The sequence below is a fragment of the Arachis ipaensis genome, chromosome B04, assembly GCF_000816755.2.
Source record: "Arachis ipaensis cultivar K30076 chromosome B04, Araip1.1, whole genome shotgun sequence".
Lineage (NCBI taxonomy): Eukaryota > Viridiplantae > Streptophyta > Magnoliopsida > Fabales > Fabaceae > Arachis > Arachis ipaensis.
In genome coordinates, this window is record NC_029788.2 from 90,567,983 (window position 1) to 90,581,570 (window position 13,588).

Here is a 13,588-nt window from a genome sequence, read left to right on the forward strand (position 1 = left end):
GAAAGAGAAAGGGTAAGAACTGGGGAGTTCTTAGTAGGGCCAGGGTTATTAGTTAAGTTCAATAATTTCGTGTTGTTTAGCAGATAAATAGCAGAATACCGAAAAGTAGTAAACAGAAGAAACAGATAAATAGAGAAAATAGAGAAAATAGAAAGCAAAACACAAACAAAAGAATACAAGAAAACAAAACACAGACATAGTGAATAGAATACAAACAAAGAAAGCATACATTCAAACAACAATCATAATAGAGGAACTGTGCAACCATGTATGATGCATGTCTAGCTCTAGTACAGGTAATGAGCTCATTTGCCCGCTCCCGACGTTACCCAGCAACCTTTGTCTGGATAAGGCTTTCCTGTTGGCAATACTCATTACAAGCAACTTTTGTCTTGAGGGCAGTACTTATTAGCCGATATACGCCCAACACACTCGCTGTAAGCAACCTCTGTCTTACAGGAACACAACACACTCAGTGTAAGCAACCTCTGTCTTACATGAATACAATACACTCACTGTAAGCAACCTCTATTTTACAGGAGCAACAACACACTCACCGTAAGCAACCTCTATCTTATAGGAGCACATTGATCTCGATACCTCTGTAAGCAACCTCTATCTTACAATGAAGCATTATAGCAAGGTATCCCAGGAAAGCGTTCTCAGTGGTCGTACCACCATCTATCTGACTGCCTCAATGCAGCAGATGAACATACAAATATCTTTGGAGTTTCCTTAATGCAACAAGTGACCTTTCAACAAGCCCTCTACTTGTTCTCTAATCTCTTTATCATATTACTCTATTCTTTTTTGTCTTTTTACTCTGCTCTGATTACTCTTTTCTTTGTATCTCTTTACTTTGCTCTGATTTCTCTGCTTAACATTTGTATTTAAAGCTTATGTAAATTTCGGTATGAATAGTTAGCCTGTCCCAAGTATAGGTTCATTAAGTCTATATTGAAACAGTTTAACCTTTCATATTATACCTAACCCTAGCCGCAACTCAAGGACTAACTATGTTGCCCTAGTTCGTTTACTAATCCCAGTCTGTTTTTCTATCATTAAAACTTTACAGACTTTTCTTTGGTTTTTATCTTTTCTTTAACTTTTATCTTTCCTTTATCTTAGCCTCACTAATATGTTTTTACCACTCCTTAAGTATTTTATGAATGTAATTATGAGATTCTGTGCTTAAAGTTGTCTTTCTAAACAAAAAACAAAAAACTGCCTTTTTCGTATTATTTTATTATTTATATTAAAATATTATTTTTAATTAAATATTATTATTTAATATTTTTTATTATTTATTATTTTATCATTAAATTTTCGAAAATTACCTTAATTTAACTTTTAACCTTTAAAATTTACTTTTTACCACCCGTAACTTTTAATATTTCTACTTTAACTATCCTAACTTTCATAAATTACAAAATAACCCCCAAACATCAAAATATTTACTTCCTTGCCCTTTTTAAGATCTAAAAGGTGTTCTTCAATGTTCTTTATCACACTCAAAGTGTTCTTCGTATTCTTCGTAAATTCTACAAAGTCTTTCTCTGTTTTCACCCGTTTTTAGTCTTTTCAGCAACCGTTTTTTATCACAATTCATAATAAATTCACAGCCACTAAAACCCCATATTTTCTACATAATTTTAAAACAAATTGAATCCCAATTTAGGGCCTAGGGTTTCATTTTTTCAGTAGCCACGAAGAACACAAATTCAAAGTTGAATATCATCAAATTTCATCAAAATTTTACCAAAATCTCAACAAGAATAACACATATAAACAATCAATTTTAAGCATAAACAAATCATATCATAATCACACAACTCAAACACAATTAATCAAGATTAATTTTACCAAACCCTACCTTGATTTGCTGCCTCAAATCTGGTTATGCTTTTAGATGTTCTTTTTGCACTTTTTTCTCGTAAAACACATCGAGAACAACTTTAAATCCACAAACCCTCAACTGACCAAATCTCATTCAGCATGTTAGGAAGGGATTTCTCACCTTAAAATTGCTGGAAATCAACATTTCTTAGCCCACAAGTTAAGTTAAGCATGATTCCTAAGGCAGAACATCAAGAAAACACCTGTTTTAAGCATGCTTCCTTGAAAACCGAATTTAAAGGGGAAAGGGACAGCCATCTAACCTTATTTCTAGCCTTGATAAGTTAGATGATTATGTAGAGGAAGAAGAGAGGATCATTTTGGTGAAATTGGAGTTTCAATTTGAGTTTTAGTTCAGAAGAAATCAAGCTTTGAAGATATAAGTGTCATGAAAGTTTCTCTCTTTTTCCTCTTGTAATTTTTGGCCAAAATGAAGAAATGAGACAGCCTTGGATGTCTTGGGGGTGTAAGGTGAGTTGTGATTGGTTGGATTGAAGGTGCATTAAAATAATATTAAAATATCTCAGGTGTATAACTACTAAAATTAGATGTATCGGAACACTCGTAAAAACATCTCTAAAAATTTTTTTCTGAGCTACTAGTATAAATGACACTAGTAACATATTTAATATGAGAATAGAACATGTATGATGATGCCTTTAGCATTGCTAAAGTCATCAGAGAGTGCTGATGCTAAGCTGCACCAATAAACTATAAACCCGGTTGAACCGATTTCCTATTTTTAACTAAAACAGACCAGGTAACCTTATAATATCATTCAAGAATATTCTAATACTAATATAATGATAATATTATACTATTATCTCTCTTCTCTCATGAATCGAGTTCGGTTCATCAAACAGAGACTATTTACGAAAACCAGAATCAAAACTCCTAACCGATAAGGTTCAAAAACTAGGTTCTTCATGATTGCGTTATCGAGTTTGCCTCATAAGAGGTTCTAGCTTAAGAATGACATAATGACAATGAAGATTGAGATGATTGATGATATAGTAGAGGTGTTCCCTTCACTGTTCTTCCAGAGAAATCTGTGCCTTCAGAAAAGATCTCGCGTACTCGAAAAATAGGGTTGTTACATTCTACCCTCCTAAAAGAAAATTTTGCCCTCAAAATTTCAGCCACGTGCAAAATCTATCTTCAAGCTGTGTATTTCCTTCAAGCCATCCTGTCGAAGAGATCGGTCCATTCCTTACAGCATCTAAATCTCACACAGCCATAGCAATGAAGATCATAACAACTATGAAGATAGCTGTGGCTCACGTCGATTTGTCGTTCAGAACTCGATTAAACTATGCCTATTCGCAGTCATTAAGGTCTTATCTGCACCAAACAATCAACATTAAGGTGATCAGTCTTAATATCTCAAGTAAGGCACGAACATTTTCAAATGAGTGCTTATAGACATTCATGCCAAATGTATTTTAAAGATATGCTAACAGCATGAGACACACAAGTAGACTATGCAGTAAAGCATAGTCAGTCCAGTCCCCAGGCTCTATTGGGAACGAACTGCTCTGATACCAAATTGTAAGGCCCAATTTTTAGTGTGTCTAGATCATACCGGAAACTGAGCGCTACTAACTTGTCTTCCTAATTATTATCTATTATTTATTATATGAGCCTGATTCGTTGTTAAAAGTGTACTTATTTAGTGAGGTACCTTTTTTTTTTTGAAATGTTTGGACTAATAAACAGAATCATTCACAATCAACTTGTAAATAATAATAAATACAACAGTTATAAACAACCACATTTATATACATCTCAAACAGTTAACAACACTCAGTTATCCAGCCTTTATTAGAGTAAAGATATTTAGTCAGAATACCCCTAGATATAGCTAAATAATATTTATATACATATATATAGTTACAACATCCCAGGCCCTGACCTGTTCAAGAAGTCCCTAAGCTGGCACCCAGGTTAGCCTAGACTCTATACTCACCTAGTCCTTCTAAACTACTAAAGCGAGGGAAAGTACGTTCTAAGTCTTCAACACACTCACTATAAGCAACCTCTATCTTACATGAGTAGAACACACTCACTATAAGCAACCTCTGTCTTACAGGAGCAACAGCACACTCACTGTAAGCAACCTCTGTTTTACAGGAGCACACTGATCTCGATACCTCTGTAAGCAACCTCTGTCTTATAGCAAATCATTATAGCAAGGTATCCCAGGAAAACGTTCTCAGTGGTCGTACCACCATCTATCTGACTGCCTCAATCCAGCAGATGAACATACAATTATCTTTGGAGTTGCCTTAATGCAACAATTGACCTCTCAACATGCCCTCTGCTTGTTCTCTAATCTCTTAATCATATTACTCTATTCTTTTTGTCTTTTTACTCTGCTCTGATTACTCTTTTCTCTATATCTCTTTACTCTGCTCTGATTTCTCTGCTTAACGTTTGTATTTAAAGCTTATGTAAATTTCGGTATGAATAGTTAGCCTGTCCCAAGTATAAGTTTATTAAGTCTATACTGAAATACTTTAACATTTCATACTATACCTAACCCTAGCCACAACTCAAGGACTAACTATGTTGCCCTAGTTCGTTCCCTAATCCCTGTCTGTTTTTCTGTCATTAAAACTTTACAGACTTTTCTTTGGTTTTTATCTTTTCTTTATCTTAGCCTCACTAATATGTTCTTACCACTCTCTAAATATTTTATGAAGGTAATTATGAGATTCTGTGCTTAAAGTTGTCTTTCTAAAACTTTTACAGAAAACTACCTTTTCCGTATTATTTTATTATTTTTATTAAAATATTATTTTTAATTAAATATTATTATTTAATATTTTATTATTATTTATTATTTTATCATTAAATTTTCGAAAATTACCTTACTTTAACTTTTAACCTTTAAAATTTACTTTTTACCACCTATAACTTTTAATATTTCTACTTTAACCATCTTAACTTTCAGAAATTACAAAATAACCCCCCCAAACATCAAAATATTTATTTTCCTGCCCTTTTTAAGATCTAAATGGTGTTCTTCAATGTTCTTCATCACACTCAAAGTGTTCTTCGTGTTCTTCGTAAATTCTTCAAATTCTTTCTCTGTTTTCACCCATTTTTCAGTCTTTTCAGCAACCGATTTTTACCATTATTCATAATAAATTTCCACCCACTAAAACCCCATATTTTCTACATGATTTTAACACAAATTGAACCCCAATTTAGGGTCTAGGTTTTCTTTTTTCCATCAGCCATGAAGAATACAAATTCAAAGCTGAATATCATCTAATTTTATCAAATTTTGACCAAAATTTCAACAAGAATCACTCATATAAACAATCAATTTCAAGCATAACCAAACCATATCATAATCACACAACTCAAACACAATTAATCAAGATTAATTTTACCAAACCATACCTTGATTTGCTGCCTCAAATCTGGTTATGCTTTTAGATGTTCTTTTTGCACTTTTTCCTCCTAAAACACATCAAGAACAACTTTAAATCCACAAGCCCTCAACTGACCAAATCTCATTCAGCATGTTAGGAAGGGATTTCTCACCTTAAACTTGCTAGAAATTAATGTTTCTTGCCCCACAAGTCAAGTTAAGAATGATTCCTAAGGAAGAACATCAAGAAAACACCTGTTTTAAGCATGCTTCCTTGAAAACTGAATTCAAAGGGGAAAAGGACAGCCATATAACCTTATTTCCAGCCTTGATAAGTTATATGGTTATGAAGAGGAAGCAGAGAGGATCATTTTGGTGAAATCCGAGTTTTGATTTGAGTTTTAGTTTAGAAGAAATAAAGCTTTGAAAATTTAAGTGTCATGAAAGTTTCTCTCTTTTCTCTCTTGTAATTTTTTGCCAAAATGAAGAAACGATACTTCCTTGGAGGTCTTGGGGGTGTAAGGTGAGTTGTGATTGGTTGGCTTGCAGGTGGATTAAAATAATATTAAAATATCTCAGGTGTATAACTACTAAAACTAGATGTATCGGAACACTCGTAAAAACATCTCTAAAAATACTTTTCTGAGATACTAGCATAAATGAAACTAGTAACATATTTAATATGAGAATATAAAATGTATAATGAGGCCTTTAGCATTGCTAAAGTCATCAGAGAGTGCTGGTGCTAAGCTGCACCAGTAAACTGTAAACCCGGTTAAACCGATTTCCTATTTTTAACTAAAACAGACCAGGTAACCTTATAATATCATTCAAGCATATTATAATACGAATATAATGATAATATTATACTATTATCAATTATCTCTCTTCTCACATGAATCGAGTCCGGTTCGTCAAACAGAGACTATTTACGAAAACCTAAATCAAAACTCCTAACCTATTCGGTTCAAAAACTAGGCTCTTCGTGATTGCGTTATCGAGCTTGCCTCAAAAGAGGTTCTAGATTAAGGATGACATAATGACCATAGGGATTGAGATGCTTGATGATACAGCAGAGGTGTTCTCTTCACTGTTCTTCCAGAGAAATATGTGCCTTCAGAAAAGCTCTCGCGTACTGGTGCGCAGAAATTGTGACGGTTCATTCCTTGGTAACGGCGTTAAAAACTTAATACGCACGTTCATAATCTTAGTTCTTTGTTACAACTTTGCACAACTAACTAGCAAGTGCACTGGGTCGTCCAAGTAATAAACCTTACTTAAGTAAGGGTCGATCCCACGGAGATTGTCGGCTTGAAGCAAGCTATGGTCACCTTGTAAATCTCAGTCAGGCAGATTTAATTGATTATGGAGATTTAATAATTAAAAGATAAATAAAACATAAATTAAAGATAGAGATACTTATGTAATTCATTGGTGAGAATTTCAGATAAGCGTATAAAGATGCTTGTTCCTCCTGAACCTCTGCTTTCCTATTGTCTTCATCCAATCATTCATACTCCTTTCTATGGCAAGCTGTATGTTAGGCATCACCATTGTCAATGGCTATATCCTGTCCTCTCAGTGAAAATGGTCCAATGCGCTATCACTGCATGGCTAATCATCTGTCGGTTCTCGATCATACTGGAATAGGATCCATTGTTCCTTTTGCGTCTGTCACTACGCCCAGCACTCGTGAGTTTGAAGCTCGTCGCAGCCATCCCTTCCCAGATCCTACTCGGAATACCACAGACAAGGTTTAGACTTATCGGATCTCAAGAATGGCTGTCCATGGATTCTAACTTATACCACGAAGACTCTGATTAAGGAATCCCAGAGATACTCATTCAATCTAAGGTAGAACAGAAGTGGGTGTCAGGCACGCGTTCATAGGTTGGGAATGATGATGACTGTCATGATCATCACATTCATATTGAGGTGCAAATGAATATCTTAGAATCGGAATAAGCTTGAATTGAATAGAAAAACAATAGTACTTTGTATTAATTCATGTGGAACAGCAGAGCTCCACACCTTAATCTATGGTATGTAGAAACTCTACCGTTGAAAATACATAAGAACAAGGTCCAGGCATGGCCGAATGGCCAGCCCCCATAAAGGTCTAAGATAGCATAAAACTGATCAAAGATATCTAATACAATAGAAAAAGGTCCTATTTATATCAGACTAGTTACTAGGGTTTACAGAAATGAGTAAATGATGCAGAAATCCACTTCTGGGGCCCACTTGGTGTGTGCTTGGGCTGAGCATTGAGCTTTACACATGTAGAGGCTTCTCTTGGAGTTGAACACCAGTTTGTAACCTGTTTCTGGCGTTTAACTCCAGAATGCAACATGGATCTGGCGTTGAACGCCAGTTTGTGTCATCTAAACTCGGGAAAAGTATGGACTATTATATATTGCTGGAAAGACCTGGATGTCTACTTTCCAACGCAATTGAGAGCGCGCCATTTGGAGTTCTGTAGCTCTAGAAATTCCACTTTGAGTGCAGGAAGGTCAGAATCCAACAGCATCTATAGTCCTTCTTCAACCTCTGAATCTGATTTTTGCTCAAGTCCCTCAATTTCAGCAAGAAAATACCTGAAATCATAGATAAACACACAAACTCATAGTAAATTCCAGAAATGTGATTTTTAATTAAAAACTAATAAAAATATACTAAAAACTAACTAAATCATACTAAAAACTATGTAAAAACAATGCCAAGAAGTGTATAAACTATCCACTCATCACGTACTCAAACAACAGGGTTGTTACGTCTTCTCTCTGCAAAGGAGCATGCAAGGTGACATTCCCAGTATCCTCATGAGCCCTGATCTCCTTCAGTTCCTCAATAGCAGGCTCCTCTTTGGGTTCGGCCTCAGGTTCCACAGTGAGGACCTTGCACTCTTCCTTTGGATTTACTTCCGTGTTACGTGGAAGACTGTTGGAAGGGATCTCTGGAATCCTCTTGCTCAACTGTCCAACCTGTATCTCCAAGTTCCTGATGGATGGTGCGCACGAATCCCGACACTTCATACACTGAACCAGTAAGTTCACTGGGTCGTCCAAGTAATACCTGAATAAGTCTGGGTCGATCCTGTAAGAACCGCGGCAAATCTACCTAATTAGTTAATTAATATTGCCTAAATTAGGTTCTAAAAATTTAGAATGAGAATTTGTGGTAAGAAATTTCCAATTTCTTTCCTAGTTCTTCCTTCCATTACAGATTCGGTTTTTGATTATTTAGGTACACTCTAACACTTGATTATTATTGGGTTTTGCCCCAATCATTATTGGGTAAGGTGAGCCTACTTGATCTCTTGTGGTTTTGTGTATATATGAAATGCTAGGTTGATTAGTGATGATTTGTGTGTATATAGCTTGATTATTGTGTGTTTGGAAGCTATTGAAGCTTGTTGGTGCTTGTTGGAGTGGAATTGGAGGCTTGCTTATGGTTGAAAGCATAAGATTGTGCTCAATTTTAAGTTTTGACATATTGGAAATCGGCCAATGTATGGTTTCGGTTTCCTCTATATAGTATATAATATTCATGGACACTTACGCTAGTGACCCATAGGATAGGTTTGAATTAAAACGGTTGTTAAATTGTTAAATGTTGAGATATGATGATTTATGATGAATTGATGAGCTTTGGTTATGTTGATGAAAGGGTTGTATGGTAATTGATGATTTGGAATGATTGATAAATGGCTATATTGATGTTGGTAGTTTGATATGGGAGATTGATATTGAAATTAACGATAGAATGATGATTGGTGAATATATTGGTGGGAAAATTGTTTGTAATGTTATATGTTTGATAATTGGGATTGAGAAAAATAATGTGTGATGGAAAATTAATGTGAATGATTAATGGTGACCCAAAAGGGTAGTTTGTGTTGTAATTGGAAGTTTGGTATTGTTTCGGTTGGATGTAGTTTGTGAAAGTTGGTAAATTAAGATTTTGTGAGTGTTGGTAAAAGTTGGTTTTCAGTGAACTTTATCTTATCATAACTTATGTTTCAGTTTTCAAAATTGGTTAAAATTGGTTTACAATTAAAATTCATTGAAAAATCTTCAAATTGATATAAAGTTTACAAAATTTGGATTTCTGTAGAAGGAGTTATGATCATTCAAAGTTTGGTGTTGAAAATTTGAAATTCTGCAAAGTTGCAGAATTTTGTGATTTCTGCTATGTACACACGCACAGCCTTGTGCGCACATACAAATCTGCAAAATTTTAAACCTATGCACACGCACAGGCAGGAAAAGGCTTTCTGTTTACAATGCTAGCACAGCTAGTGCACGCACATAACCAATGAGGTTTTACAAATTGTGCGTACGCACAGCCTTGTGCGCACGCACAAGTTAGGCAAGGCAGTCTGATGAGGGCCCTAGCACACCTTGTGCGAGCGAACATACCTTGCAAAATTTGGTACCTGTGCGTACGCACACCTCTATGCGTACGCACACTTTTAAAAATCTTCCTGGGCGTGTGCACGCACACCGCTGTGCGTACGCACACGCCCTGTTTCTCGAATTTAAACTTTGTTTTCAACTATTTCACCTTTCCAACAAGATTGTAAGCTTCTGTGATACCATTTTAAGACTCTTGGGCTTATTTTTGGGCATTAAAACATTAGAAATGTCTTAGGAGGAATAATTTGGTTTTTATTTGAAAAATTAGAGAACGGAGGCTTAGGTTTCTGGTGTATTGAGGATGGGTTTGATAGAGTGAGAAGGAAGAAAGATGTATAAATTGAGGAATTGATGAACTATTGAGTTCAAAAAGGAAATGCTGAATTGACAGTGGTTGAGATGAGTCGAGGACTCAAGACGAGATGATGGATCCATGTTATACAGAAAATTGTTTTCTGAAAATCATTGAACTATTGCTTTATACTTATACTGAGATTGTTGAGATGCTATGCGTCCGGCAGGGACGGTGGTTAATCCCACCTGTAGCGGTAACGGTGTAAAGACGATGGTTAATCCCCCTTACGTTGAGATGTGAAGTCTGTGGCAAGAGTATCCCGCTCGCATCCCTTCAGATCAATAGAGTGTGCAGGCACAAAATCCTGGACGGTGATCCGAGTGCCATATCTCGGGGGTTCCCAAATGATGATTCCAAAGGACGACGTCTCAATGGAGATGCGTCGGGTTGGCAGTTGAACCGACAATATGATATCACAGCCAATAGGACAGGCATTCATCATGTGTATTTTCTATCTGTTTGTTTGCTTTGCCGACTTGTAATTGTATGCCTAATTGAATAACATGCCTATTTGCTTACTTGAATTACTTGCCTTGTATGCTTCTACTTGTGTTTTACTTGAATTGCTATTACTTGTGCTTTCTACTGGGATTGAGGAGGTTCAGAAGGCGGTGGCGATGGGATCGCATGGAGGATAGGCTAGTGAAGGCTGTGGGACAGCGGTGTTTGGTTAGAATAGAAATGCCCTAAGATAGAGTACCCTATTTATTTATGTTAAGATTTATATAATTATGTTTTATTGTTTTAGTATGACTAAGATGAATCTTGTGATGGATATGAAGTCTAGGATTGCCTTTGGCGTCCTGGGGTCTTATATCCTACATCAATGGGCACTGTTACCATACTGGGAAGCTCCGGTTCTCATACCATATTTCTGTTGTGTTTTTCACATGCAGGTCGCAACCTACCTCGGTGAGTTGCTTGGATGGTGATAGAAGCAGAGGATCCTGTTACTCTTGGAGTCTTTTTTATTTATTTTGTTTATGTATCTCTCACTTTTGTATCTTGCTTTTGCATAGAGGCTTGTATTGAGAGAGAAAAACTTGTATAAGCTAATTTTACTATCTGGTTTCTGTATAGTCTGTATATAGCTAGCCGGCTTAAACTCCATAAGCCGTGGCTAGATTCTCATGAAGTTATATTATTATCTTTTGTTATATTATACCCACCTTGTGCTTTAAGTTTGAAGCTTCGTTAGTACGTTTTGCACTTTTCAAATCTTATTTTGAGCTATATCCTTCATCGAGCTTCTAAATTATATTATTCTTTCTATATATTAGATGTATGAGCTTAGAACTGTCGTAACCTTTGCTTTACGACGCGAGGTAAAGCTTAGGCTAATTAGGGTGTTACAGATCCCACGAGGATTGTGATTTGAAGCAAGCTATGGTTATCTTGTAGATCTTATTCAGGCAGATAGAAGAGTTGTTCGATTTATTTAAATGCATAAAATTAGAATAAGATGGAATTACTAGGTTTCATTATAATCAGTGATAAGAAGATGGTTAAGGCTTGGAGATGCTTTGTTCTTCTAGATTAATTCTGGTCTTATTATCTTCTTCAACTGTGAATGATTTCTTCTATGCCAGGCTGTAGTGATTGACGCTTGTTGAGAGGTTGTCAATTCTCCTTTAAATCTAAATCCTAGGGTTAGTGTGGATTCAGTCTGATTAAAGGTGAAGCTCCTATAGTTCATTCTCCTTGGTAATCTTACTCAAAACACCACAGACAAGGTCGAATCTTCTAGATTAGAGGATGCTGCGCCTTTGGTTCTAGCCTCTACCACAAAGACTCTAATCTCCCCATACCTCGGCTGAATTGATGTCTCGAGAAGTCCCCAATGAAGTCGTGGATTAGCCGTCTAAGAGATGTATAATCAAGCTGGTGGTTCATCATTATCCAATGAAAGACTCACTCTGAACCCATGTAGAATGTGATAACCTTATGCCAGTTCAACGCATTCATATTGATGAAGAATGAAGATACATCTTAGAATAAAGAATCAAACACGAATTGAAATAGAACAGTAATACTTTTATTAATCCATAAAACTCAGCAGAGCTCCTCCCCTCAACCTAGGAGGTTTAGAAACTTATACTAATAGAAAATCCAATGATAAATGTGTAAAGTGTGCGTCCCACCTTGATGAGAGGTGTAAAAGTCTTTCAATACTAAACTAATGACTAAGGACTACATTAAGAAGGGTAAAACGGTCTTTTAGTGCTAAAATCCACTTCTGGGGCCCACTTGGTGAGTGTTTGGGCTGAGCTTGATTGTGATCCACGTGCTAGGAGGCCTCTAGGTCATTGAACGCTTACTAGGGCGTCCTTTATGGGCGTTGGACGCCAGAAGAAGGTAGGAGGCTGGCATTGAACGCCAGCTTTGGGCCTTCAATTCTGAAGAAAAGTATAAACTATTATATATTTCTAGAAAGCTCTGGATGTTAGATTTTTGTAGCTATTTAGAATGCTCCATTTGGATGTCTATAGCTCCAGAAAAGAGCTATCAAGTGCAAGTAGGTCAGATCCAGACAGCATCTGCAGTGCTTTTTCTGTCTTTGAATCAAACTTTTGCTCCAGCTCCTCAATTTTAGCCAGAAAATACATGAAATTGGATAAAAATATACAAACTCAAAGTGGAATCCAAAAATATAAATTTTACACTAAAACCTATGAAAACTTAATAAAAATTTAACAAAACATGCTAAAAACTATATGAAAATAATGCCAAAAAGCATATAAAATATCCGCTCATCAGAACACCAAACTTAAACTATTATTTGTCCCCAAGAAACCAAAAAAAATTAGGATTGAAAGAAGAGGAAGATACAATAAATCTCTATGTTTTCAATGAAGCTCAGTTTCAATTTAGATGAGTGGGACTTAGTAGCTTTTTGCTTCTGAATAGTTTTGGCATCTCACTATCTATTGAAACTTAGAAGTGTTGGAATCTTTTTATTTCTTGGACACAACTTTTAGAGTCTTGGTCGTGGCCATAAGCACTTTGTTTTCTAGTATTACCACCGGATACATAATACCACAGACACTTAACTGGGTGAACCCTTTCGGATTGTGATTCAGCTTTGCTAGAATCCCTAGATAAAGGTGTCCAGAGTTCTTAAGCACACTCTTTTTACTTTGGACCACGACTTTAACTACTCAGTCTCAAGCTTTTCACTTGACACCTTCACACCACAAGCATATGGTTAGGGACAGCTTGGTTGAGCCGGTTAGGCCAGAATTTTATTCCTTGTAGGCCCTCCTAACCATTGATGTTCAAAGCCATGGATCATTTTACCCTTGCCTTTTGGTTTAAAGGGTTATTAGCTTTTTGTTCTTGCCTTTTGGTTTAAAGAGCTATTGGCTTTTTCTGTTTTTTATTTCTCTTTTTTTATTGAGGAAAATACATCCCTTAAGGCATCTCAGGGATTTCTATTGGCGCGGCTCCACATGCTCTTGCTGTGGTCCATGTGCCGGCTCTCTAACATGCTCCATGCTTCATTTAGTGATGGGCTTGTCCTTTTCTATGACAATTCCAGCT